At 40.2% G+C, this 27025-nt stretch overlaps 1 protein-coding gene across 2 annotated transcripts in view; it reads right to left on the bottom strand.

The window, feature by feature from the left end:
• ankrd11 (ankyrin repeat domain 11) overlaps positions 1–27025 on the bottom strand; it is a 119684-nt gene that overhangs the window by 58068 nt on the left and 34591 nt on the right. For both annotated transcript variants that reach the window (XM_086181762.1, XM_086181756.1), the window contains exon 2: positions 26032–26104. The gene's annotated coding sequence lies outside the window, so the exon portion shown is untranslated. The remainder of the gene's footprint in view (positions 1–26031; positions 26105–27025) is intronic.

Here is a 27025-nt window from a genome sequence, read left to right on the forward strand (position 1 = left end):
AAGATATAGTAGACTAGATTGTTACTGTTCTGCATGAGTACTTGTATTCTTAATATGTAATAGTTCACAATAAGTCAAATTTCTATTCCCATCCTTCTCTGCTTAGATACATGACTGATATTCTCTCTGCATATAGAATAAGAACCTTTACTGCATGACCTGACACACTGTCTACACAAGATGCACAGCAAACGCAGCACAGTGGCCTCCACTGTTGTCTACAAAGGGTGCAAAACAATCTGCAGCCCTGTTATCACAGTGCTTTCAAGACGGTAATATTGCTCCTCACTGTTACTACAAAATGTTACTACAAATGAAATGAGAAACAGACTGCTGCTTCTCTTATCCACCAGCAGAGGCAGTAACTATGCAAAATCAGGGTCTGTGCGAAAGAGCTCATTCAAAGGACAGATGCTGTTGAGTTCATACATTGCCCGTTTGCTGCGGAAAACCAGGATGCTGTATAAATTCCTACGCTATGTCAGCATGATAATGTTGTTATGTGTTTCACTATAAACAAGCAAAGCATCAGGCTGGTTGTTATTTTCATGGCGTGAGTGCAAATTCTCTTTGTTAAAGTGATGGTAAGTCATCCATGTATGGAAAGCAAAACCAAATGCACAATCACTGTAGCTGCACATAGGGCTGGGCGATATCACGATATATATTGTCTGGATGATAGAAAATGTCTATTGTTTAATGTTTAACTCTATCATTTATATCGAGGTGTTGCAAAACAGGCTTTACGGCAGTATTTTGCGTCACCAACGCGCCTTACGGCAAGCCCAGGCACGCGGCTAAAACATACACAGCCATGGAAGATGACGGTGGATGCCACACAGAAGAACATGTTACCAATTCTCAATCTAAACAACAACAAGATGACGAAGAACCAGCGCAAACCGACGAGCTTGTACCTAAAAGAGGGGAAACTTCTGTCATATGGCGGTGGTTTGGATACAAAAAGACCGACAAGGATCAGACGACTGCACTTTGTAAAGTATGCCGCTGCCCGATCCGAACAACAGACTCAAACACGAGTAACTTGTTTTATCACCTGAAATAGAATCATGAAAAAGAATACAGAGAGTCAACGAGAAAAAGCAGCAAAAGCTGGGCCGAGTGACGTTGACGTTAAGAAGAAACTCCAGACGCAGACATTGCAACAGGCTTTTACCCACGGCACACCATATAGCCATACCTCCCGCAGATGGAAGGAAATAACCATGGCTAGGGTTAGCACAGCTGTAAAGACATGATTCCAATCTACACGGTCAAGAAATGGGGGTTTCTTGAGTTAGTGCAAACACTCGATAATAGATATGAAATGCCCAGCCGAAAACACATCAGTAGCGTTGTGTTACCTACTTTATATGATGAGTGCTGGGCAAAAGTGGAGGAAGAAATAAAAATAAAATAAACTGTTCATTCATTGAATTTACCAAAAATGTGCTATATCGTGGGCTGCACGGTGGTGCAGTGGTCAGCACTGTGGCCTCACAGCAAGAAGGTTCCGGGTTCGAGTCCCGGCTCGGGCGCGGGATCTTTCTGTGTGGAGTTTGTATGTTCTCCCCATGCCTGCGTGGGTTCTCTCTGGTACTCCGGCTTCCTCCCACCGTCCAAAGACATGCAATTTGGGGACGAGGCTGATTGGATTGACCGTAGGTATGAATGTGAGTGTGACTGGTTGTTCGTCTCTGTATGTTGGCCCTGTGATGGACTGGCGACCTGTCCAGGGTGAACCCCGCCTCTTGCCCGTAGATGCTGGGATAGGCTCCAGCCCCCCCTTATTAGTAAGGAATAAGCGGAAGACGACGATGGATGGTGCTATATCGTGATGTATATCGTATCAGGATATAAAATGAGCTATATCGGGATATAAAATTTTGGTCATATCGCCCAGCCCTAGCTGCACATGAAACTAGGAAAAAAAATACAAGCACAAAAATATGCAAAGCAATGCACAGCCAAAACAGACAGCTCCACCTGTGCAATGAAAAATGTCAATATAACAATATTTCAACCTAATGCTAGATCAAAGTGATGAAAAGATATATGTTTCCTGTTGAACTACCACGTGTCCATAAACAACAGAGATGGCCTTTACAAAAAAATTATGTGAAAGCAATTCCCTTGCTTGGATTAAGTAATCCTTTCCTTGGTTCATGACAACAAAAAAAATTCTGTTTCCTAGGTAGCAGTATGAAGAGATAAATTTATCCTTTTTAGGTTATATGTTGCACATTTAATCTTTATTTTCATGTTCCAGTGACATTGTGTTACAAACTGTTTTTCCAAGCATGAATTTGGAGGCAGTAGTGGGTTTTTGGTGGACTAAGTCATGCACTGTGAAACACTCTCTCATTCTTGTGTCCTCTTCCTCTGCTTCCTCCTCTCTCTCTCTCTTTCTCTCTGAGCTAAAATCAAAGATTATGACTGAGAATTCTACAGCATGTTGCCTAGCAACCAACAAAAGAAAGCCACACTACATCATATCACATGAGGATATACGCACGCATGGCAGCACACACTAAACACAGGGTTTATGATTACCCAAAGCCAAATCCAAAGTGACTGAAAAAAAAAATCTGTTTTAAAAAGAGAAGAAAAATAGCAAATTCATTATAACAATGTCATGGGCAAGAAAATATTCATTGCGAACAAGTAACATCCCTAGTTCAAAACAGTATCCATCCAACTGCAGTTTTCAAGGCCAAGCTTGGAAAACAATTGCGACATGACAATAAAAACCAGAGAACCAAGACAAACAAGAGAGAGATGTTGCAAACAACAGAAAGAAAGTTTGTATGAGGTAGATGCTCTCCTATGCCTTTGTCATAAAAAGGCTAGCTTTATACTTTTACAGCTAGCATGCTTTACAACACAAAAGGGTCAGTGCATAGTCCAGTTCAGTATTGCTTGGCTAAACCAGATGCCACCCACCCCCCCCCTTTTTTTTTCTAAGAATGGGCCACAAATGTCGAGCTCATCTAAAAATTAAAAACCTCTTTTACACTAGTCACATGCTACTGGTAGACTTGCTATAAGGTTCATAGGCTGAGTCAATGCACATGATGTAAGACAGTTCCAACCAGCCTAGCCAACCTTCTGTACTTAAGAATACATCAGGCTTAGCGATCAATAGGAATAGGCTCCGGCTTTGTGCTGCAGCTGCCGCATTGCAATAAAAGCCGTGCTGGGCCTGACCTGGCAAAAGCTAACACTGATAAAAAAAAAAAAAAGCTGTGTTAGATTACAAGAGAAAACCATGCCCCACTCTGAGAACTGACAAACTGTAAAGAGTAAATTTCAGCCACATGCTGCTTAATACATTACACAACTCTCTATAGTCTTGCATCTGCACTGTGTTATGCCACAGAGACAGCAGAGGAAGAGAACAAGGGAAGATGCATGTATGTGTGTGCTTGCATGAAGATCTTGTGGCAGTACAGAGACGTCCTGCGCATTTCCTCTTACTGCAACCCATTACAGATGCTCTTACATATCCATAGTCACGTCTTACGAGAGGCCTGAGAAGATTACATTAGTGGTGTGCAAGAGAGGTGGCAGTCCACAGGCGAAATTTATAGGGGGGGATGGGGGGGGGGGTTGCAGGGGCGATCACAGAGCACCATAACTAAGTCCAGGAAACAATCCTGTTTGATTGAAAAGTGTGTTGTAGATATATGTTGCTTTGAGTTTTTGATTAAAAATAAATAAAACCCCAGTGGACTCTTCTTCTTATTATTATTATTATATCTATGTAATATAAATATTTAAAGATTTGCTCAAGCGGGGATGTCCTCAGACCTGCTTAAACGCTGGAAATCTCAAACCCCCCCCCCCCCCCCAATGTTCAACTCACAGTTATGCCTTTGTGGCAGTCCTAATATGAATGAAGCAGCAGAACAGTCATTAGCTATTTTCCACTTTATTATATCAACTGTACTTGATTTTTTTGTTTTTTTTAACTAAGGAAAATCTGTGGATAAGACCTGGTACTTTTTTATCTTGTGTCAGTCCATGTTCAAAATCGGCAGAGGCAATGCAAAAAATTTATGTGAAAATGCTGCAGACTACTGATTGGTAAAGAAACTCCTTTAATGCCTGCAACTGATTTCATTGCCATTTTATGAATTTGGATATTTGGGTATTCAATGGCTACATGCAAAAAAATGCCATCCCTATTGTAGCTAACAGCCATAATATGGCTGGATGGTAAAGCAGGAAAAAAAACCACATTTTTTTCATGGCAGTACACGATCTTGATTTTAATCACAATTCTTCAGTTTTTCATTTTGGTAAAGAATATTTTAGAAGTTATGGCAAATTCAGGGTGAATTTTTTGCTTACAAACATATTGGAGGCTTATATTTGGTTCCTTGTTCATCAAAATGTTTTTATTTTGATTTATGAACTGCTAAATTCTAAGAATAACATGTGGAGCTAACGCCAACGTCTTAACTATGACTCTGTGTAATGTTACAGACCAGTGGATGATTTTATTGACGTTTACTTGACGTCGTTAAGTTTTTTAGCCTGTCTAGGAAAAATGCGTTGTGTCTGAGCCTAGAACTGCAACTGATAGAATGTCCACTGACACACAACATAAATGATTTCTATGTAACAGCGGATCATAGACACATTCTATTATCATTCTATCATACACCCCTAAGCCATAAACAAGACCAAATCTCCCTCCACTACAGTTTTCAGCCAACAGTAGACGCTCGAGCAGGCTGAGGTCACTGCTACCAGGACCAGTGTTTCATCTGCAGGTCAAAAGGAGAGCTCTGCCTCAGTGCTACGCTGCCTCCCACTTTACACTGACTTCTCTCCTCTACAGAACGAAGCATCACAAACATGCTGCTGGAAACGCCGGGTCATTCTGCACAGACTGTCAGACATCGCTGGAGTACAATTGCAGTTTTCAACATTGCAGATGTGGGGTACACCCTGATCAGTCCATTAGAGGACCAAATATATACAATAAATCACGCTCAGATTTACACCTACAGACAATTTAGAGTCTCCAATTAACCTAATTACCATGTTTTTTAACTTCTGAATAAGTTTTTCCTTTTTCTGAAAATCCACTCAATGCAAAAAAATTGTCTATGTCTAATGATGGACTGATTTATAATGAAAAGCAGACTGTGTTCTTATATCAATATCAAAATAATAAATAACTTTTCCGTCTTGTTTGTCTCCATATGATGACCAGTCAGAAAAAAAATTAAGAACCTTATTTTCACGTTGACAATGGCACCTCAGTTGTTTCACACACATGATCGCCCATGAAAGCCAATAGCGTTTTCAAGACAGGAATATTGCACTGCTGCTTCACCTCTCCATTTCCATGTAAGTACACAGGAATTTACAACGCTTGCGACTCTGATCCACCAGTGGAGGCAGTAACATCATCAAATTGATGTTTGTGTGAAAGGGACAGCTGGATTGGCTCTAAAGCTTATCCAAAACAGTGACACTATGGAGCCGTTACGTCACCCATCCGTAGCACTTCTACAAAAATAGCAGATATTACACTGAGATATGTATGTCGTCATGGAAAATCCTTTAAATTGAAAAAAACTTTTTCAATATTCCATAACAGTATAATGACCTCAGAAGGAAAATTGATAGAATACCACTGCTGCAACAATATCAGCTTTTTGTGCAAGATTTTCTGTGAAAAAGTATGAGAGCCAGAACATGACTGACTATCGACTGGCAAAAGTGACTGCTGCCTCTCAGCCTTGCAGTTCTCCCCCCCCCCCCCCCCCATCCCCCATTTGCCTTTCTCTACCCTGGCCTGTGACATCATCACTGCTCCAAAGCAATGCTCTATATTTAGCTGCTCACTCCCCTGCTGGGTCTCACTACTCTGTCAATGCCTCAGTCGAGCACAATCTTCCTCCCTCCCTGCCTCAGATGGCTCATTTCTCCCTGTTAGCTTGGAAGATTTGATGTTTTAAAAAAAAAAAACAGACAATGAGAGAAAGGGACATAGCTCGGAAGAAAAGAACTGAAAGAAGATAAAGAGGAAGATGATTGAGAAAGACAGAGGGGAGGGTTTGGATGGAAGAACAAGCAGGATGGTGTGAAAAGCTGTGCTGTAAATCAGCCTCTCCATGAAGTCTCTGTGAGATCAGCTCACGTGTTGCCATGTTACTCCACACTGTCACAATGTGTGAAGGCATGCACAAACACTTCAAAAATAAAAAATAAGGCCTGCAGAGCTCTGCAATACTACACTGCACTCTTCCAGTGCTGCTCAACAGCACATTATAAAAGACTGTGTGGGAGAGGGGATGGGGAGGGTGCAGTGCGTCTGTGACTGGCATTTCAAACATCCTCCCTGCACAAAATAACATCCTGGGAAGATAATCTGTGAGCATGTGACCATTTATTCAGGCTCACGTTTCTGCAGAGTGTGAAAGCCACTGAACGATAGAAGGGAAGTGTAGGAGACCAACGAGTGAGTGCTAGTTATTTCCGCCATGAGACACCCAGCTTCACCAATCACACAGAAAGAAAACACACGGCGTCATTGCATTTGTGATTATTTATCAACACAATAAATACATTTATCATATCTTCATTTAATTTTTCTATCTGCTAACCATGTTTACCCTTAATACCACCTTGGACTCCACAATCTACCCAGGCCTCAGGGTGCTGTGCTTACTAAAAAGCTGTCTAAGTTGTAGAATGAGAGACAATGTAGATTGAAGGGATTCATGGTGTTGTGGATGAGTTAGAAGGGATATAATTTGACAGACACATGGCTACAGGTTTATTCTGTTTCCTATAATGGAAGTAGGATGGAATAGTAATAGACCAATTTATCAGTCAGCCAATTAATGGCATTTTTTGAGATAGTTGCACACTGCCTGATCTCACAAAGCTAATGAAAACTAGTAAAATATCTTTTAAACATCATATTTTTCCCAAAGAAACAAGAGGACGCTGCCATCTGCAGTTTTGATTCTGATTACATGAGGACATTTATATATTTGATAAATTCTAACAGGCAGAGACCACATAAAGCAAAAAATACGATGGAGACACTAAAACTGTTAAAGTAATGTTCATTTGGGTTTAGAAATTTTGGGTGTCAACAACATATCTGTGTATCGGCCATCTGCTTGTCTGCTCTCTAAATATCCCTTAATGCTTGCCCCTATCAGTCGAGCACTAAAATGGAAGAGTCATCAGGGCCGTTTGAATTAACATCATCTCCTCTCACCTGATCTGATTAGCTGCTGTTAAGCTGGTTTCATTCATTCCTTTTGTATACCTGCCATGCATGACAGACAACAAATAAGAAACTACCCCTTGCGGCTACGTAGTCCTGGATGACTGTTGGTGTTACTACTTCTGCAGTTATTGTGCTATTTAGGGTAAAAAATAAAATTCTCCAATTTCACATCTAATCATCCTTTGTTGATCTGCATTATGTCAACAGTCTACATGAATAAGATTCTCCTAAGGAGAACATAACAGCATTCACAGAGACATGGAAGGAAAGCAGCTGGTCAGCAGCATTGTTCTTGACTCAACAGCTGTCAGCCATTCTTACCAGCTACCATGTTGATTAATTTATACAGCTCAGCTGTATGAATGTCAACAGGAGCACAGCCTGCTTGCTGGTGTTTGGAAAAGACTAGTCTTGATTCAAAACAGTGCCTGGTGAAAGAGCATTCCAAAGAAGTGGCTGTAAGTGGGGTGACGCCCAGAGGTTTGGCCGGTCAACTTAGCTAACATCAAACATGGGGCTTCAGCACAGCTCTGGAAGATTCCTAAGTCCACACGTCCCCCTTTATTTCCAGTCCTTACAGGAATTGAAATGGCGGCCTCTGGGGAAATTGGCTGGTTGTCAGTGTTGGGTATATTACTTCCAAAATGTAATGTAGAATATATTTCATTTAAAGTATTAAGTAGAAATAAGTGCATAAGGACGACTAGGCATTAATAAAGGGAAGCATGGAATTCACAGCCTCAATTATGACTATTTTATTCCCCAAAACATGGATTTTTTTTTATGACTACTCAACTTCTAAACTATTTTCAGATATATAAAAGAGATAAACAGGAACCCCAAATTCCTTCTGAAAACACAAATGACTCAAAAATGTCAACAAGATAAACCAAGTTTTGAACTATTATCAACCTGTTCAAACTGCGCGTTGTCTCACAAACAGTCAAACCCATTAGTCCAATGCAAAATAAAGTGATACCTAATAAGATGCCTACTCCCACAATTTTGAAAGGCAACACATTACTGTGCACAATAACTGTATTTTATTAACATTTTTGTAGCATGCAGCCCCCAACAGTGCTGGCTGTATATCCACAAACCATGAAAAACCTACCTCAAGTAATGTGGTAGTGATTGAAGCGGGAACTAGGGGCTGTACTAACAGGTGGGCACGCATGCTGCTAGGCAGACTCATCAGATTATCTTGTCAGCACTCAGGGCAGGCTTGCTTTGATACTGTGTGTGTGTGTGTGTGTGTGTGTGTGTGTGTGTGTGTGTGTGTGTGTGTGTGTGTGTGTGTGTGTGTGTTAGTGTTACCCCTCTCTACGGGACAGGTGAGGAGCAGATCCACCTCATCTCATTCCTGATCACGTACAGATCTAGCTCCATTAGGATGCCACCCCCAGCTCCCCCATCCACCCACTCACTTGCACACCAACCCTCTTCTTAAACCATAAAAGTGGGCCGAAGACAAAGCAGTTACTATACACCTTATGTTTCCAGGCAACAAGGACAGTCTGCTGCAATGTTTTGTATTAAACACCAATCGTAAGAGCATATTTGCTGTGTTGAATGCTAATTATTAAGGCTTCCTTTATTGCCATAGCAAATAAAGCCCAAATCAGTATTTGTCTTGCTTTTTTAAAATTCATTTTTCATAAAAAATTCCTATGGCAAATCTTTGCTTTGTTAGTGTTGTAGATAATGAAACATAGAAGCCAATGATGTCAGCATGTACAGTTCCATTTATATGTTGATGTGCAGTGAAAGCCAGAAAATTGGTGAGCAGTTCGTAATAGGGACAAAGATGAAGAGAACAAGAGTCAAACGAGTTACAGGTCTTTCTTCAACTGTATTGGCAGAGCCATCCAGCAACACTAATGCTTGACAACTTGGTTTCTCGTCCAAAACACTGTCAACCTCACTGCGTAATAGGCAGATCGCCACACTCACACCACACAAACACAACAGGTTTCTGTTTCACACCCATGTATGGAAATGGACAAAATCACAGTTGAAAGATCAGATACCGTGATTGGTGCTCTAGGAAAAAACAGAAATGGGCCACTTCTGCCTGCTTTGTAAATGTAACCAAAGTGACAGAATCAGGTCTGCCACCACACAAGTGCCTCAAAATGTAAAGCTTTGTGGAAAATATACTAGAACTGTACATGAGAACAGGCACTGAGGACCATTCCGAAATCTTCTTGATTACCGCCAGCTAGCACACCAATTAGATCATTACGAAGTTGGTAGTGAAATAAATATTTGGATGACACTGCTGGCTAGAGCAGTCGAATGCTTTTCTTATACATTTACAAATGTAAGTGTCTGCTCTGAACTCCATGAAGCACTTTTAAATGTTTTATTATTCAGGTTGACACAGCAGAGAAATATGTGTGACCAAGAAGGGCAATGCAGCTTTCTCTCCTGACAGACAGAAGATGGATATTCCGCTATATTCCAATAACAAAAAATGTTGAGAGGATCCTGAAATGCACATGTATATAAGTTTAAAATAATTTTTAGCACCTGGCCTTAATTACTCACCATAGCAGGAGGTGGCTGTGGAGGTATAGGTAGTGGATGAATGAACATTACTGTCAATTTAAAAAAAATACTATTTAATGAACAGTTTTCTTACCATTTACATTTGCTTGCCAATATATAGCTCTATTTTCTCCATGTGTGTCAGGCTTGTCTTAAATGTGACTTTTTGAAACTTATTTCAGACCTCTACTTCACAAGGCATCATTAGCATAACCGCATCATGCAGTATATAGCTTGAAGACTGTATAAACCTAAAGTATTACCAAGGTGTGCCAGCATTGAGACATGCAAATGACAGGTATGTTTTTACAGTTTGTGGACTGGTGTAGTCACAGAGAGGGGGAAAAAATTAGCATGTTTATCTGTGTGTCATGTTTTCTTCAATACAGAACATACAACAAACACATATACTGCAGTCATTCAACTCAAGAATGAATACTAATTGGGCTCCTTCCCGCTGCAGACAAAAGCCAGATGTTAGTGGGCGTTAGTAGGTTTTTCATCCAGTGTGAACAGGTGTTTTTTTCCCCCCCCCCTACTGATATACAGGGTCTAATTTCTCTGGAGCTCATCCCAGTTGGCTACATGAGACACAGTACTGGGTAGATGAGAGACCATTATGCCAAATGGGGCATAGGTAAACTGAGCATGAGGTTGTGATCGCCATATCAATTTAAAAAAATGTGGAGTTGATGAAACTTGAGCTCAACTGGTCCAAAAGTAAAACAATGAGCTGGGGCAACTGTCTGATACCTACACCTTGGCTGAACCCAGTGACCTGTTTGTGTGGGACAAAACACACAGTCTGATTTGAAGTAACAGCTTTCCCATTCAACTCTGCTCTGGGCTCCTCACAGGACTATGAAACTCAAGGGAGGGAGACAGTGGAGAGATTACACTTCTATTGTTGATTTCAACTTCAGGAATCAGTGCTCAATCTCATACCACTGCAATAGGGACAAGGAAAATTAGTTTACGAAATACACCACAGAAATTCCAAAAACGGTATCAACATAAGGCAATAAGACTATGTTCCATTATCAAGGAACAGAGTGTAGTACTTAAAAATAAATTCTATTCTCAAACTATGTTGTGAATTTTTCATAAAACTCAAGAAGACTTCATGTAAAGCAGAACAAACTGAAATGTAACCAAGTTCTTTTTTTTTTTTTTTTTTTTTTTTTGGATGAAGGTACAATGTAATTCATCATTTGTCCTATCATGTCCTGGCCTAAAACTACTATTCGCCAGGGGCACAAGAACAGATCCAAGCAAAAAAAAAAAAAAAAAATCAGGATCATTTTTACAGTGAAAATGCAATGCAAAAATGTCCTCTCCCACAGTCATATCCCATTTGCAAATCAGTCAAAATGATGAAACATGTTTTGTAAGCAGAGGGTCGTCATCACACTGAAGCCTATGGTAGATGCTGAAAATGCTCAGGTTAAATGTTATAGGGTTGCTTAAAACTACCCCTCAACTCAATAACTTGCTTAGTCACAATGCAGTGATGGCAACACTACGATAATTTATCAAATGAACCGAATGATGGAAAGTCAATTAAAAAAAAAAACCCAAACATATGCATTGAAGTGATTGAGCACTTCAAAATAGACTGAAATTTGCCAAATCATCCGGGTAATCAACATTATTATGCTTATGACCCAGGATGAAAATATTCACACATGTATCAATTAGTGCTAGATTTAATATAAAAGATATGGCAGCAATTGCTTCGAAAGCTGAACATCAATTGCTGATTAATTAATATGGCAGTATGTGTATTGATACAAATCAATATGATGCATACATGTTTTATTTCTGAAAATAATGTTTTATTTCATAGAAATGAAGGTGTTCTGCTTTGTCCTTTTTTCTCTCCTCCTGCTCCACCATTGTTGTTTGATACTATAAAATCAATTTTAAAAAAATCAACAGAGAATCACACTGTTGTGTTGCAGCATGTCTTGTCGAACGGTATTGTGACAGGCCAATATCCTATTGTATTTATTCGTTGACTATCTTGAATGTAAAAGATATATCATATTGGTAGACATGTATGGAGACCCAATGAGCCTCAGATTGTGAGGAGTACATTTATTAGAAAAGCAGTGCAAGTTGGACTTGGTGACTTTAATTTTTCAGAACATGTCATAATTACATGCTGGTTGGGCCATTCTGCACAAAATCAAACTGATTTAAGCTCAAAGACCAGATGGAACCAGGCCAAAGCAACCCCACAAACGTATAAATCAGATGAAATTCTATCACTCACAGGTTTATTTTAAAGGTTGAATGTTAAAACTCGTGTTGAGATTTGCAGGACTATGATTCTAGTAGTAACTGGTTTAATGAAGGGCTGAAAATTGCAACAATTTAAGGAGTTTAAAATGCACCAAAATTTAAAAAAAAAAGAAGACTCTATTACAACAGAAAACTAACAACATGAATGTTATTTCTATCCATGTCTCGTTGGCTCATCTAATTCAAATGTCACTGCTGTTTCGAAGAGCGTCTGCCCGACAAGCTACAACACAACCCGGCATGTTCAGTGTGTGAGTTTCAAGCGTTGTGATGTGGCCAGGAGCAGCAGATAAAGATGCAGGACAGGAAATAGGCAGCCACTACACCTCTGATGTCGTATCTAACACATCACTGTCACACAAACAAGCCACTCTCATCCACCCTCTGAATGTGAGGGCTGATGAGAATGAGTCACACTCCCTTCTGGCCATTAAAAAAAAAACAACAACAAATAAACAGCAATCTGCAGTGGTGAGACTAGGACTTCATAAATTTGCTTTAAATATATCGCATGTGCATTGACTGGTCAGCTCTAATTATAATTTGATGAGCAAGTTTTTCATTGGTTATGCAAAACAAAGTAATTAAAACACATACAGTGATTGCTAATTGCTTTGAATGACAGGGAGTCTTTACTGTTGGACTTAAAACCAATTCGTCACACACTTTCGTCTGGTTCAGACCCAAAGCCTCCATTTCACTTCAAGTGGGAGGGGGAAAGGAAAAGGAGACAGAAGAACACAGAGGCCCTGTTCGGACATGGTCCTGACATGCATCCCAAGTCATCTGATCTCAAGTAGACAGCTACAAGTACAGGTGTGAACACACTTGGGCTGCATTTTGGAAAGCATTGAATGCCATTCGCTTGGACCACATTTAGAGTCACAAGTGGCCACTTTCTTCCAGTAGATGAATGCAAACAGGACATGGGACACATTGAGGGAGGACACTAGAAAAATTGGGTTCTTATGATGAAACACTTGCCGTGAAAGATACTTTTAAATTAACTGTCATTAAAGTCCCATTCTCACTGGCCAAAAAAACCTGCTTACGCTCGTGTTTTTTCTGCAATGGAAGCAATGCCACCTTGTTGCCTCTGTCGGTAACTTCTGTTCAAGCAGCAGTGCTCTATCAACATTCAGTCAGTGTTGCATTAAAAAAAAAAAAAAAATACAACAGCGATGCCGTCATTGTCCTGCTTCTACAACAGCAAACAAAGACTGCATACAAGTCCAAGAGTACTCTCCAGTACTGTTTTGTCAATACCTTTCACTTCTTTCTGGTGCACTGACAGTATTTGTGACGTCAAACGTGACATATCAGGATGGAAAAAACAGAAAAGCAACTCATCATGTCCTTGCAATGGGAACAGGATCAATCAGATCTTATTAGCAGGTTTTCCTGTGACTGAAAAACACGTGTGCACATGTATGGGCAGTGGGAAAGGGGTATTCATTTCTGCCAAAAGTCAAAAAAGGGTCAGAAAACATCCTGAAAGCAAAAAGAGGAAAATATGAGGTGAAAGCAGAACATAATGTTGAAGAGCTCTACACCAGGACAGCAAAAAAGTTTGTTTTACATGGTCAGCTGGTGTCTGTCAGACAAGAAGAGGTGGTTGTAACACATTACATTCACTCTAATGCAATTACTTCTGTAACTTTTTAGATAAATTGTACTTAATGTAGTTTGAAAGCTCGATACTTTTCACAGAAGGAAAGTCACTTTTGTTTCGTTACATTAAGCTTTTGTGCCACTCATTACTGTGATGCACAACAACTTTGTTCGCATTTTTTAAGGAAGCGACCAACATGTGCCGACCACTGCTAGTGTCCATCAGACAAAATAACAGGGACAGCTACTTTGATGCCTTGTGTTCAGCACCAAGACTCTATAGGCTTAACACAGAGAGAATAATCAAACATGATGCTGCCCAAATTTTGACTATGTTGCACCGATATAACATAGCCACTTAGTCACATGACAACGCATTAATTGTGCAGCAGCTATCAGAGCACGCGTGCACACACCACCAACAACAACAATGTATATTCTATTTTAAAGATTTAATTTATTATTGTTTTAGTTGAAAGTATATTCTTGTTACATTTTATTCATGTTTATACAAGTCAGGTGTAACCCAGTACTTAAGTAGTCTTTTCACTAAATATTTTCTTACACTTAAGTGAAATTTTACACGACTACTATAAATTCTACTTGAGTAAATATCTTTCTATAGTAACAGTGGTTTTACTTGGGTACCAGTTAAGGCTACTCTACCCACCTGTGACTGGAAGCTAACAGACAGAAGACAAGTGTGTGAACTTAACTCCCTGATGGACAAAAATCCTAAATCAGGGGCTGTTTCCATCCAAAATCAGCATTTCCATCCCCCAACCACTACGCCTTATAACACCAACACTAGAGGCACTTTTCTGAACAAAAGCTGCTTCTCGGCTCGCCTTTCCTTTGCCCCTTTACTACTTGATGGTGGCTGTCCTGCCCTCCTTCTGTTATGGTTATCTACATCTCTGAGAACAATAAGGTAGAGGCAATGGAGCCCAGAGAGGGCTGAGGGGACCACAGATGTCCTGCCACCCACCCCCATCACACATTCAGCTATCACTTCTGTTGGGTTGGTGGAAAGCAAGGAGGAGGAGGGGGAACTAAAGCTATTGTTACCAAATAGCAATAGAGGACATTTCACTGGCTCACAGCTGCTCTGTCTTTCAACCAGACATGGAAGAGAGTGACCATATTCTGGAGACCTAGGTAACAAGCTGTAAGCATATCTGAGTAGAAAAAAAAAGAATAGGAATAACAATCCAGCCACTCCAACATGGGGATAAAATGGTGGCACATTTCTGGGTGCCATTTGAGCATTCTCCTCAAAAAACATGCTATGCACCCCTTCTACAGATGTCCTAACAGTGAGCTTCCCACCTACTCAACAGGCAGAAATGGTATTGATCTCCCCACTGGGTTTTCTATTTACAGTCCGTTGGTTAGCAGAAAGAGCAGAGAGAGCGGGCAGGGTGTCTTCCAGATAATTTGCTCAGCATCCATTGATTTGAAATTAAGCCAGGACCTGCTATTCTCCACCAAATCTGTGACTCAAATAGCCCAGAAGACATGCATGCACATCATTTTTCATGTGATTCCACTCTCAGAGTTACATACTAAAGCGGAGGCTGGCTGCTAAAAGGAGGGACACATAACACACTAACCTGAGTAGCTTGACAAAATGACAATGTAAAATGATCTCCAAAACTAGTCTAACGGCCATTGGTATGTGGACTCGTGACATTGTCAGAAAAATTGTTCTGATAAACATTTTATCTCAACTCCAACTTAATTGCTGCTAGAGAAGGTACGGATGTTAGTTCTGTTTTAAGGAAAGGCTGTCTGCCGAATCAGAATGTTAAGTATATTTTTGTCTGGGAAAAAAATCGTTTGATGACATTACTCTATGAATCCCTAAGCTTGGGTGTGTAGCATTCTACAGCTCCTTAAAACATACTGCTTTATTTTAGTACATTTAGCCATGCTGGCATGTGTTTTGACTCAAGGTGGTGGCTGAGGCAAACTCCACAAATACAAATACGAGGCAAAACCCCATCTTCTGAGCATGCCAAGTATACCAAATTTAGCAAGGCACTACAATTGCTGATGCAGCATGGTCACATATAAACCATGTCTGGTCACATGACTATTAATGTGTCAAAGTTAACAGCACAATTTTAACTGCTTACAGGGACATGGTGATATGAGGTGTCCATAGCTCCAGGATTTCACAGTGCATACCACAGCAATGATATGCTTGCAGATGAAGCCTCCACAACTAACTGCTATAACATATACCAGGCACATACATGTGGTGACACAACTACAGTAGCAGAATGCTGATAATTAACTGAAGCTCCGACACTGACCATGGGAGACATGCTAACCAACATGGAGCCCATGCCTCAAAACTAAAAAAAAAAAAACTATGACTATGCAGCACTCCTCTTCAATTCTCTCAGATGCAGCTACCGACCTTTCACAGCTTGTCCATAAAACAAAAGCATCAAGTTTAATTTCACCTTATATAGTACAATGGTAAAATGTAAACCCATCCAGAGAGAGAGATTCAGCACATTCAAAATGGTGAAGCCTCTTACCAACGATCATGCCAAAATGTTTACAACCTTTAAAGAATGAGAGATCAATGAGTAAGATAGATGTGATTACATCATGCCCATGCCCTCAATTACAAGTAAAACAAAACCCCATCTGCCACCGTGATGCACTGTGTATGTGCCTGCTGTGTATTTTAAGCATGAAAGAAAGCCAAAGAAACAAAGTAGATAGTTGTGAGGCTAAGAAAGTCACCAGACAGTCAGTGGATCTCACAGGGTGTGGTGACTCCATATCCCATTAAAGGCAAGAAGCTAGTGGTGCAAACATGTAAAGTGCTGGTTTAGATGAGAGACCAGACAGCAGCACGTAAAAAGTGGGAGAAGAGCCAGAGAGAGACAGCAAGGACCAGAGCAGAGAAAGACTTGCAGCATAGATGAAGTAACCATATGTAAGCACAGCTCAGCATACGCAGGGTTTGTGGTAGACTGAGAGAATGTACACTGCACTCTAACACACTGTCTCCATTCCTTATTTCTGTGCTCTATGCTACCAGCATTAATGTACGAACCATCCCCAAAAACAACATACACATACACACAGTCCCACCCTGCTTTCCCTCTACTCTGTAATGAGGCCAGCAGGTTGGAGGAGGGGGGGCAGGAGGATGAAGTGGCGTGGGAAGGGTTAAGTCCAAACAGATCCATCTGCTTCCTCTTCTGTCAGACTTGGCTGGCTGCTGGCCCCTGCCCAGCTCTTACACAGGTTGCAGCCTGATGTGAAGTATACACATTTCCACAACAAGACGGCACACACCAAAATCACATTGCTCATAGATTTTTACTCAAAGATTGAAAGGTTTGATGGATGTCTTTCAACAAAACAAAGCCCTGAACCATGAATATTCACGTAAACTTGGTTTTGACTTCCCAAGATTTTACACAAGTAGTAAGTTGAAATGCACATGCACAAATACAGATTCCTACAGTGCCCACCATGGAAGCTAAATTCATAATTTCACAATCTCAAGCTGCCCAAAGTAATATGATTTCAAGGAAGTGAGTGGAATCGTAAATACAAAACACAGAATGCATCTCCACAAACCCAAGATGAGGGGGAAGGACTTGTTTTGGTTTTGTTAGATATTCTAACTCCAAAAAGAGAAAAATCAAATGTGATGAAAAACAGCATGATTAGTTTGACTTTTTCTTGAATGGATTTACAGATCATTTACTAACACAGTAATCAGTAACTGAAGTGGCAAGTCCTGGGTCAAATTGAGGACCCAGTGTGTACAAGTATTCTATTTGCCTACTTTAAATTGTGTGTACATTTAGAAGCCCAGAGCCTCAGAAATATCTCGAGAAATATTTCCCTCTTAGTAATCATTCAAAAGCGTTCAGTAAAGGCTTCTAGAGAGGTTGATATTAACTGGATGGAAAAATAATCAAGCACCCCTTGGCATGAATTTTGGTAAAATACTGGACACTGAAAAACTATCCCAGCTCACGTAAGTCAGATACTCATACAGTGATAATAGCCCTATCAAATGTACAATAACATAATATTTACAATAACTGGAGGAAAAGAACCAACTTTAAAGCTGCATCAATATTGAACCCTGCTCACTGGACTTATATCTGTGACTTTTAAGTATTTGAAAATAATGCATGAAGCACAAAGTTAAAGGAATAAACTTTCAGGACAGAGGACACATAAAGCTGCTCATGAAACCAATTTCAGTTCTTTGCTGTTGATGAAATGGGGATCAAAAGAAAGTGCATAAGTGGAGGAGACAATTGTGCGCACTGTAGCACACATACTGATCAACAAGTAAGCTGCCCCCTTTAGGAGAGGTCGGCTTTAATACAACAAAGAAAACTACTCAAAAACACTATGAAAAATGTGATTTGAGATGGCAAATAAGACTTTTTTAGGCTGGGGACATTGAGTTGTGTGTCAATGTGTAGCAGGTTTGGAGAACCAGCCACTGACCAATTGTGGATGACTTTTTTGAATTGGCTGTTGACAACTAGCCAGTGAAAGTGGAGGGTAAATAACAAATGATTCTTGACAACCTGTCACAGATTGAATCTTGAGTCTGTTCATTTCACATGGATACTTGAAGAAGAAGACAGAGGCAAATATGAAAACTTGAGGATGGGGTACAAGCTACAGACCAGTGGTTAAAAAAGATTCATCTCAGGTCAAATAGTGTTACCTCTTTTACTTCTCTTCCCCTACATCACATCTTGTATGCTGTGTCAACTGCAGGGTCCTTTGACCTCGGAGTGAATGCCAGCCTGTGTACCTTTATACACCCAAAGTGTGTACTATGCTTGTTGAAAGACAAAGACTGTTATTATTCAATGATATTGAGTAGTATAATAATTACCTTCTTATAGAATAATCATGCTTGAATATTGTATTATATTATTTTTCCACATGCAGTTACACATTGCAGATTAGAAGAAAAGAATGGTTAGTACATTTTGGAATCCACCAGTTACTGTGGCAGGTAAACAAAAAAAAAAGAAAAAGTTAATTTCCAACCAGGGTGAGCAGACAGACTCAGAGATGAGTGTGCACATCTACAGTGTGTCGGACAACAAGGTCAGCTTATCCCGGGAGAGGTGTTGGCTTTCTGAGCACCAGCTACTTGAAACCAAGGTCACTACTCTGTGGCAGCGAGAGGGACGGAGAACAGGGCCAGAAAAGTAAGGGTTTTCCACATAGCCAATAAGATGGTTTACTGAACTCTATAGCATCAGCGAGCCAATGAGCACGCAGCACACTTACCAAGTTTTAATAATGCTGCTGCTGACTGGTTATCTAACTTTCCATGTGGTATAATGCAGATCATGTAGGACAGACATGATGTTACATCCAGGAGACAACAGACTCTTTTCAGTGTCAATGCTGACAGCGAACAATGTAATAAACGCAAAAAAAACCATTGCCATTCAATTGCAGGACTGACATAAGGATAGACGACCATTCACACAAAGGCAAATTGGTGTTTCAATTAATCTTGAATGGTTTGGTCTGTGAGAGGAAGCTGTAGCACCTTGAGAGAGCCCAAGCAGCCATGGGAGAACATGGAACAAGCAAACTCCACAAACAAAGGCTCACGGCAGCTATTATGTTTGAACACAACACTTTTGTCAAAATGTTTTTTGTTAAAACTGGTAATGTATCATTCAGGAACTGTTATCAAAGTTGTGGTCTCAGGACTAGATACACAGCCCGAGCAGGCGGTCTATAATAGTTTGATGTGTTGTATAGGCTAAGTGTCTGTGGCTGCATTAAATTGATGGAATTCAGATTACTGGCAACCTATTAAAAAAAAAAGAAAAGAAATGACAGGGGAACATCTACACCCTTTAGGGTAGAATTTCCTGAAACCAGATGCTTTTCTGACATAAACAAACCAGAACAGAGCCCATTATCGCCACCATTATGGTAAGAAACTGTAGAGCAGGGATTGTGTCTGCTCTTTGCACTAATTCAACCTTTAATAGCCCCTTGCATGGTTTGACTGCCTTCCTAGATAAAGAAACCTATTGACTAGCACTGCACTATGATGAAGCAAGAGATTAGAGCTGAGTTCCCCATGGAAACCTGACACTGGTTAAGCAATTCAAGCTAGTTGCACACTGATGCACATAGGCTACACATTGATGTGGAGACATGAGGCCTGATGTGGCAATGTGTGTACCATTTTTAAATCCATCCACAGTTTTGGTCATGGGTAGATGGAGCATGAGCAAGGAAAAAGGACAAATGAGAATTTTCCTGAAAACAGCAAGATTGTCTTGCTTTCGGCCACTATACATATGTAGAATCTCTGTTGTAGTTATCTACATCATTTGAAATGAGTGAAAGCAATGCCATACATAATTTCCTCAAAATTGTAAATCCATGCTAACGTGAATCTCTGCGACCCAGTGAGACGTGGAAAACATGAAAAAAACTTCACACCATCAACAACATACATCATTTGTCTACAACATCCACCATGGTGGTTATTGGATGGTCAAACAAAACCGAATTGTGCAAGGAGAGAGGACTATTTCAATGTTATCTTATCCACCCCCACCTTGGACAAGGGCCTAGCAGCTCTAAAATTAACCATCAGATCTAAACACAGTCTTTGGTGTAGCGGCCACTTTTTGAAGGGAGCTTGGCTCCCGGCTGGCACACTGAAATCACACACTGTCCATCTCCAAATGCAGAGTTGAGGCCACAATGGTGGACATCTTTACCAAATGGGCTTTATGTTCTGGTAGCATCCATTTTCTATGCAAATCCTACAAAAATCATCCTTGAGAGTTATCAGCATCCTCATTCTCCTTATCCCCTCCCTGCATCCATGTCCATTTCAGTTGAAAACAGTTTATTTTTTGGGATACTGCTAAGCATATGAATGTTTCTATGATCAATCAAATCAAGAAGCAGGTGGGACTTACAATATCAATACAGTTGATCACGAGGAATAACTGTCCTTAGCTGTCACTAACAACCCAGGTAATTATAATACATATACAATAATCTGAAATTACCATGTCTTTTTGCTATTTATTGCTCTGTACCTTTTTATGCTGCTACTTCTCTGTTTCTGCTGCTGTAACAGTGCCAATTTCCCCACTTAGGGACGAATAAAGGTTTATCTTATATTATCTGTTTTTATTGTTTTGATAGTGTTATAAACAGTAAATTGAATATTGAAAATTATCATCATGCACAAACCCACTTCAAAACATACACTCCTGACATTATTCTATTGAAAAATATTATGAGGACAAAATTATTATACAGGTGTGTAACTGAAAGAGAAAAACAGCAATTCATTTAAACCTGTGAAAGTGATTTGAGATGAATTACAATAAAGGAGCAGGTAGGACCCATAGGAAGACTGTGACAATAAACTGGCTGCTTTTTTTTCCACCAAATACAGGGTTCCAGCCAATGATTGAAAGAGCAGATAGTAGATTACATGGCGATTTATAGACCACCAACATAATAAAGCTGCAGAGATTCTAAATCAGTCTAACCATCAGGTACAGATCCTGTTTGTGCGTGTGTGCTGCATATTAACATGTACTTATGCTTGTGGAAAATGGTGCCTGGGTAGTAACTGTGACCTCCCAGTGAGAGCAGGAAAAACGCAAACCAGCATTCTGTTTGTAACTGTGTAGAGACACTTTCATTTATACTTGTTTAACCACAGGATATTTACATTTTGTTGGAAAAGGGGTCCAATGTATGAAAAATATTTGCAGTATAACTTTGTTTTGCAACTATTTCATTGCAAATTAATATTATGATGAAGTGTTATGTTCATCCTAACACTAACTCCATGTTCTTTCTTATCTCACAGCTACAGATTCCCAACTGAAGGAAAAAGAGCATACTTCAGACTAAAATCTGCAACATGACACAGAGCAGCCGCCATGCACTGCTATTTATCCTTTCCACTCTTGTGCCTTCGAGTTACTTCCACTCACAAAGCTTACTGTATGAACCACCATTACACTGAGTACACTGGCCTCCCAACCCCACCCTACTAACGGTGGCAGACTGCCAGGTGGGGAAGAGTGTTTGTGTGTGAGTATGTGTGGTCGAGCTGCATAGAACAGTGGCATAAAACACAAAATTGGGGAATACAGAGCAACCATTTCACAATTTGCCATACTTGAGGAGCTCAACACATAGTTCTATCACCCCTGAAATGAAGGCTGCCCATCTGTGTGGCCACTGGGCATGCTGATGTGGAAACCCTGGACTGGCAAAAACTGAGTAATGCACTGCCTCACTTCCCATCTCTCCAAAACTGTGTGACCTATGGTAGACCTTGAATTCCTCTGCCCAAGATGTAAGCTCCCTGCCATTCAGGTTGCTATTAGCATATTTCTCTGCACTCTAGCCACAGTGCCTTGCCTGTTCCCTGCAAACAGACTCCCTCTATACGGTATCAGTATGCAGCCTGCCTAAGGGGGAGGAGGAGAAGCAGTAGAGGGGAGGAAGAAGGGAAGGTTGGGAAAACAAAGCCTCTATAGTCGTCTCTCTAGCCAGGCCAGGCCGAGCTGCACTAGCGGGGGCGAGTTATGTAATGTGACTGGCAGGGCCCACTTCCCTGTTCAGAGCTGCAGCACACACTAATCCCCACTAAGGAACAAGCCCTGCTTTGGAGGAAGGAGGAGATAGAAGGGGAGCAGAAAGAAGAAACCAGTGGAGAAGGTGTGATTACAAGAATTTTAGTCTTTCATCTACACGAAACAGAACATGGAGACACCTCCCCTCTGCGCTCTGCTGCTGGATTATATTAGCAATGATGTTTGACAATAGCACAGAGAGTAGTATATAAGTATAATAGATTCTAATGCAGTATAATCAGATATCTGTAGTGCCGTTATAACCCTCCCCCTTGTGTGACTTGATAATTATAATGTTATACATGTTTTTATTATTTACATCTGTTCATATGACTGCAGATGCACATTCACTGGCTCTTTTACAAGCTTGTTCCACCAGCTCTGTCAAGGAGCACAGAGGAACATGTCAAAGAAATCCCAGGTTGGAAACAGATCAGGGTTGGAAGATTGCACCCATTATTGGTGAAAGTCACCCAGGCTGCATTTATGTAAAAGGGACTTGCTGATCAACTAGCCACAGTAGCGTGTGAAGAAAAGTAAGATGTACAAATTCAACTGGGGCAATTTGTGACATTCCACAAGATATATTGAACTGAGGCTCTTTGTTTCACTGACACTTGCGTTGCTTCAATGTCAACTTGTGTTTCCTCATTTGAGTATTCAACACTACCCAGCAAATGATGGTTAACAAGAATGATCTCAGGTGAATGAGCGTAACTGTGTCCTCTCTCTCTGCGCAGGGGATTTGACGGGGGAGGAAACTTGACAGCCAAGACTTGGTCTCTTATCTTTTCTCTGCGTATCTGTGTTAGGGGTGTCACAGGGTGTGTTCGTCCCAAATTTTAACAGTACAGACATGGTTAAGTACATGCAGTCATATTGAAAATATGTGGTAGTGTATGTGAGAGGAATGACGAATGCAATTTTGAACCAAATTCACAAGTACAAGCTCAAAATTTAAGCTGTGAGCTGTTGGCAGGATGGTAAAATACCAAGCTAAGCTTAGCTCAAGATGGTTGCCGTCTGAGTCTATCGCATGATTGTGAATGCAAAAGACAAATTTTCCTTGGGAGTTAATCTATTCACTTCATAGGAAAAAACTTTATTCCTAAATAATCATGCTTAGATATCTTTGACAAACAAAAAAGTGACTGATAATAAAAAATATTTTTTATAAAAAAAAATTTTATAAAGTAAATAGATTAACTCCCAAGGAAAATTTGCCTTTGCATTTGTAATTGTGCAATAGACTCAGATGGCAACCATCTTGAGCTAAGCTTAGCTTGGTATTTTACTATCCTGCCAACAGCTCCCAGCTTTTAAGTATGAGACTGATTTCGGAATCTGGCTGGTGGAATAAATAGTTGATTTCAAACCCTGGAACAAGTATATACATATAAAACAGGCATCGTAAGGCACAGAGCAACTGGCTACAAAACAGTGATAGAGGGAACAAGAAACAGGGTGATGATCACCAGCCACCTCGATCAGTCCTGCTAACCATGGAGGCCAGGTGGAGGATTTAAAGCAGTTAAAAATAAAAGACTGATTCTGATTTACTGAGCCGCTTGCCTGGAAACCATGTGACTGGCATCACATGAGGAGAGTGGCAGGGTGTGTGTGTGTGTGTGTGTGTGTGTGAGTGTCCCATCACCCAAAGGCACAGTGTGTATTCCACTCCTGGCACCATAATAAGCTTTGTGATCAGTTTCCTTGGTTTCCACTGACAGTAAGCAGATATAGGCAGCTCAGGGAGGTAAACAGAGGCAGCTCTTGCTGGTGCACTGCCACAGGCACAGAGACACAAGAGAGCATGGTGGGAAGAGTGTAAGTGAGTCAGAGAGAGAGAGAGGGAGTCGGAGAGAGAGAGAGGGAGGTAGAGAGAGAGAGAGAGAGAGAGAGAGAAAGAGCTAGTAATGCAGCTGCTGGTGGCATAGGCAGTCCATCCACTGATCACAAGGCTGCTGATTTTTATTCTTTTTCTGTTAACATATTCAATGATCTACCTCTTCTGACAGAATGCAAGAACATACTTCTACAAAAACCCTCCACGAATTACAAGTAAAGACTTATTTACCTAACTGGAACTGGCATGTCTTTGCAGTGAATGCACTGCAACCTTGAAGCTTTATTTGTGCTTTTGAATACTTATGTCCTTCATCAGACTGTCTCGCACACAATCCAAGAAGGTAGGGTATCACATCATATTCCTTTTGCTTTCAACAGCTCAATATTCATGACAAGCATCATGCATTTCAAGAGTTTGTTAAACTAAATATTATGATACAATTAGGAAATTCCTTAAAGGTATTAGCCAGTGTGTGTAACTTTAATGGGTGTGCAGTCGTGCATGTATGTGAGTGAGAGAGAGTGAGAGAATGAGAGAGAGGTATTATTTTAGTATGTAAATACTGATACAGCAAAAAAAAAAAAAAAATCACGATACAACACAAAAAGAAACATTTTGATTGGCATTGTAAGTGCACTGCTTGGTTTCTTCATTTTTGGGGTGGGTCTCTCTTTGCACAAGGGCCACCATGATGTGCGAAAGCGGTCACAGAAACTATGAGATAAACTTATGGAGAAATTAACTTCATGAGTTATTTGAAAATGATCGCATCTAAAACATCATGGATGAAAATCATGTACTCCATGTACTTAGGTTAGGCTTCAAGAGCTCTTCTGGTGAAGGGAGACACAAAAACTTCTCTTCAGGGCAAACTTCCCAAGCCCACAAATGCACACAAAATCACCAATGTGTGCTTCACCTCTGCTGCTAGGAATCTAATCTTGGCAAAACACCGCGGCGTGCAATGCATGTGAGTGAAACAGAGAGTAATGGAGAGCTTTTTTTTGGACACATGCTAGTTCTTCACTAAGGAGTCTCTGACCTACTTTTCACAGTCTCCAACACACCACACACACAGACACACACACACACACACACACACACACACACACACACCCCCGTTTGACAAAGGGACAGGAAGGCAGAGGTTCGGCATGCACTAAGCCCTGTTCTTAATACATGCATTCCAGTGGATAGAGCTCAATGCTGATGTGCTTTCAGCCTGCCTGTTGGTACAAGCAACTCCTGCACACACTTCGACTGACAATACCGCATACTGCATGAATGACTGAGCGTCTGAAGCTTGTATTATGTGCACACATGTGTTTTAAAACTTCACTCAGTTTTTGTCTACACTGGTTCTTGAGACACTTAGAATGCCTCGTGTTCTATCACTGAAATGCATCATTTACTAAGCAGAAGAAATGAAAAAAATGAGACAAGATGTTTACTTAAGCAATACCACATAAATTCTCTTTATATGCCCCATGAATGATAAAACATCTAAAGTCCAGACTCTCCAAAATGTAAACTGTACTAACTTTCAAGAGAGGACAAAGGAATATAGCATGGTTATCTTGTGCTCTCAAGATGCAAACCCCACACAAACCATGCATGATGATACCAAAACAAAGGGAAAATGAAAGCTGTGAGAACCAGCATTTTCAGAAATACATTTGCATCCAAGAGCTTCAATGAAAACAGCCTAAAAAGAACTGGGTATCAGCATGATATCTATAAAACATATAGCTGTATTATTATTATTATTATTTTTAAAAAGCTATTCATCAACATACCGATTCCATGGCTGTGGGAGAATGTCAGTGAGCTAAAATCCAACTAGAAAAGCACCCAAGAGTCTGCAGAATCCTGAAAAACAAGATGAAAACAAAACCAAGCATTAATTACCAAGGCAGCAAAAGCAGTTTCACATTCCTCATAGCACATAGGTATTGGGATGGATTCAAAGTATAATTTCTCCTCATCGGATTAGTTCTCCCACAGTGTGAGAGGCCAGCAGAAGGACACAATTCATATTCGGAATCATTTGTTCCATTTTCTTACCCTTGACCCAACATTTGGAATTCTACATCTTTTTTCAAAACAACCCAAGACTCCGGCCGCCCTGTGGTCATGTACCATTGTGCAGTATTTTCACTTTATGTTGTCATGAAAACTTTTACAAGCCCAACCTAAACTAATTATGTATATACAGCTTAACAAGTATTACTCACTGATTTACCTCTTTATAAACAATACTGTGATTTAAATATAAGAAACAATATTATGAAACAGCATGAAGTCTCATGAGAAATGCCACATCCATCAGTTCAGCCTCAATTAATAGAGCATGACCTAAAGTTTGTTTTCTGGGTCAATGCTGATAGTGATATTTAAGCATAAAAAATTTGGATTGATTATGGAACCCATATTATTTACATATTGCATGTACAAGATACTGTATTGTAGCATCAAAATGTAATTCAAGTATTAAAGGTAGCAGTACTCATGGTGCAATTTTGAGTGTTGTATTCAACATATACAGTGTACGTATCAATTCATGTACAGATATGTACATGGGCACAGATTTTTAATGTTACTATAGTAAAAATCATGTTGTCAAAATAGTTTGCAAGGTCTTATTAACATGTAAAGACAGATATACAAATAAAAATACTGTAGACTTAATGCACCAAATATTCACCTGAAATATTTCTGTAATATGCTAAAATATATGGCAAAATGATCAAACGTGAAAGACAACAATACTAATTTTACTGCCAAATATGG

This window comes from Aulostomus chinensis, chromosome 2 (assembly GCF_037954235.1).
Source record: "Aulostomus chinensis isolate RoL2024-O1b breed Wild chromosome 2, RoL_Achi_v1.0, whole genome shotgun sequence".
NCBI lineage: Eukaryota > Metazoa > Chordata > Actinopteri > Syngnathiformes > Aulostomidae > Aulostomus > Aulostomus chinensis.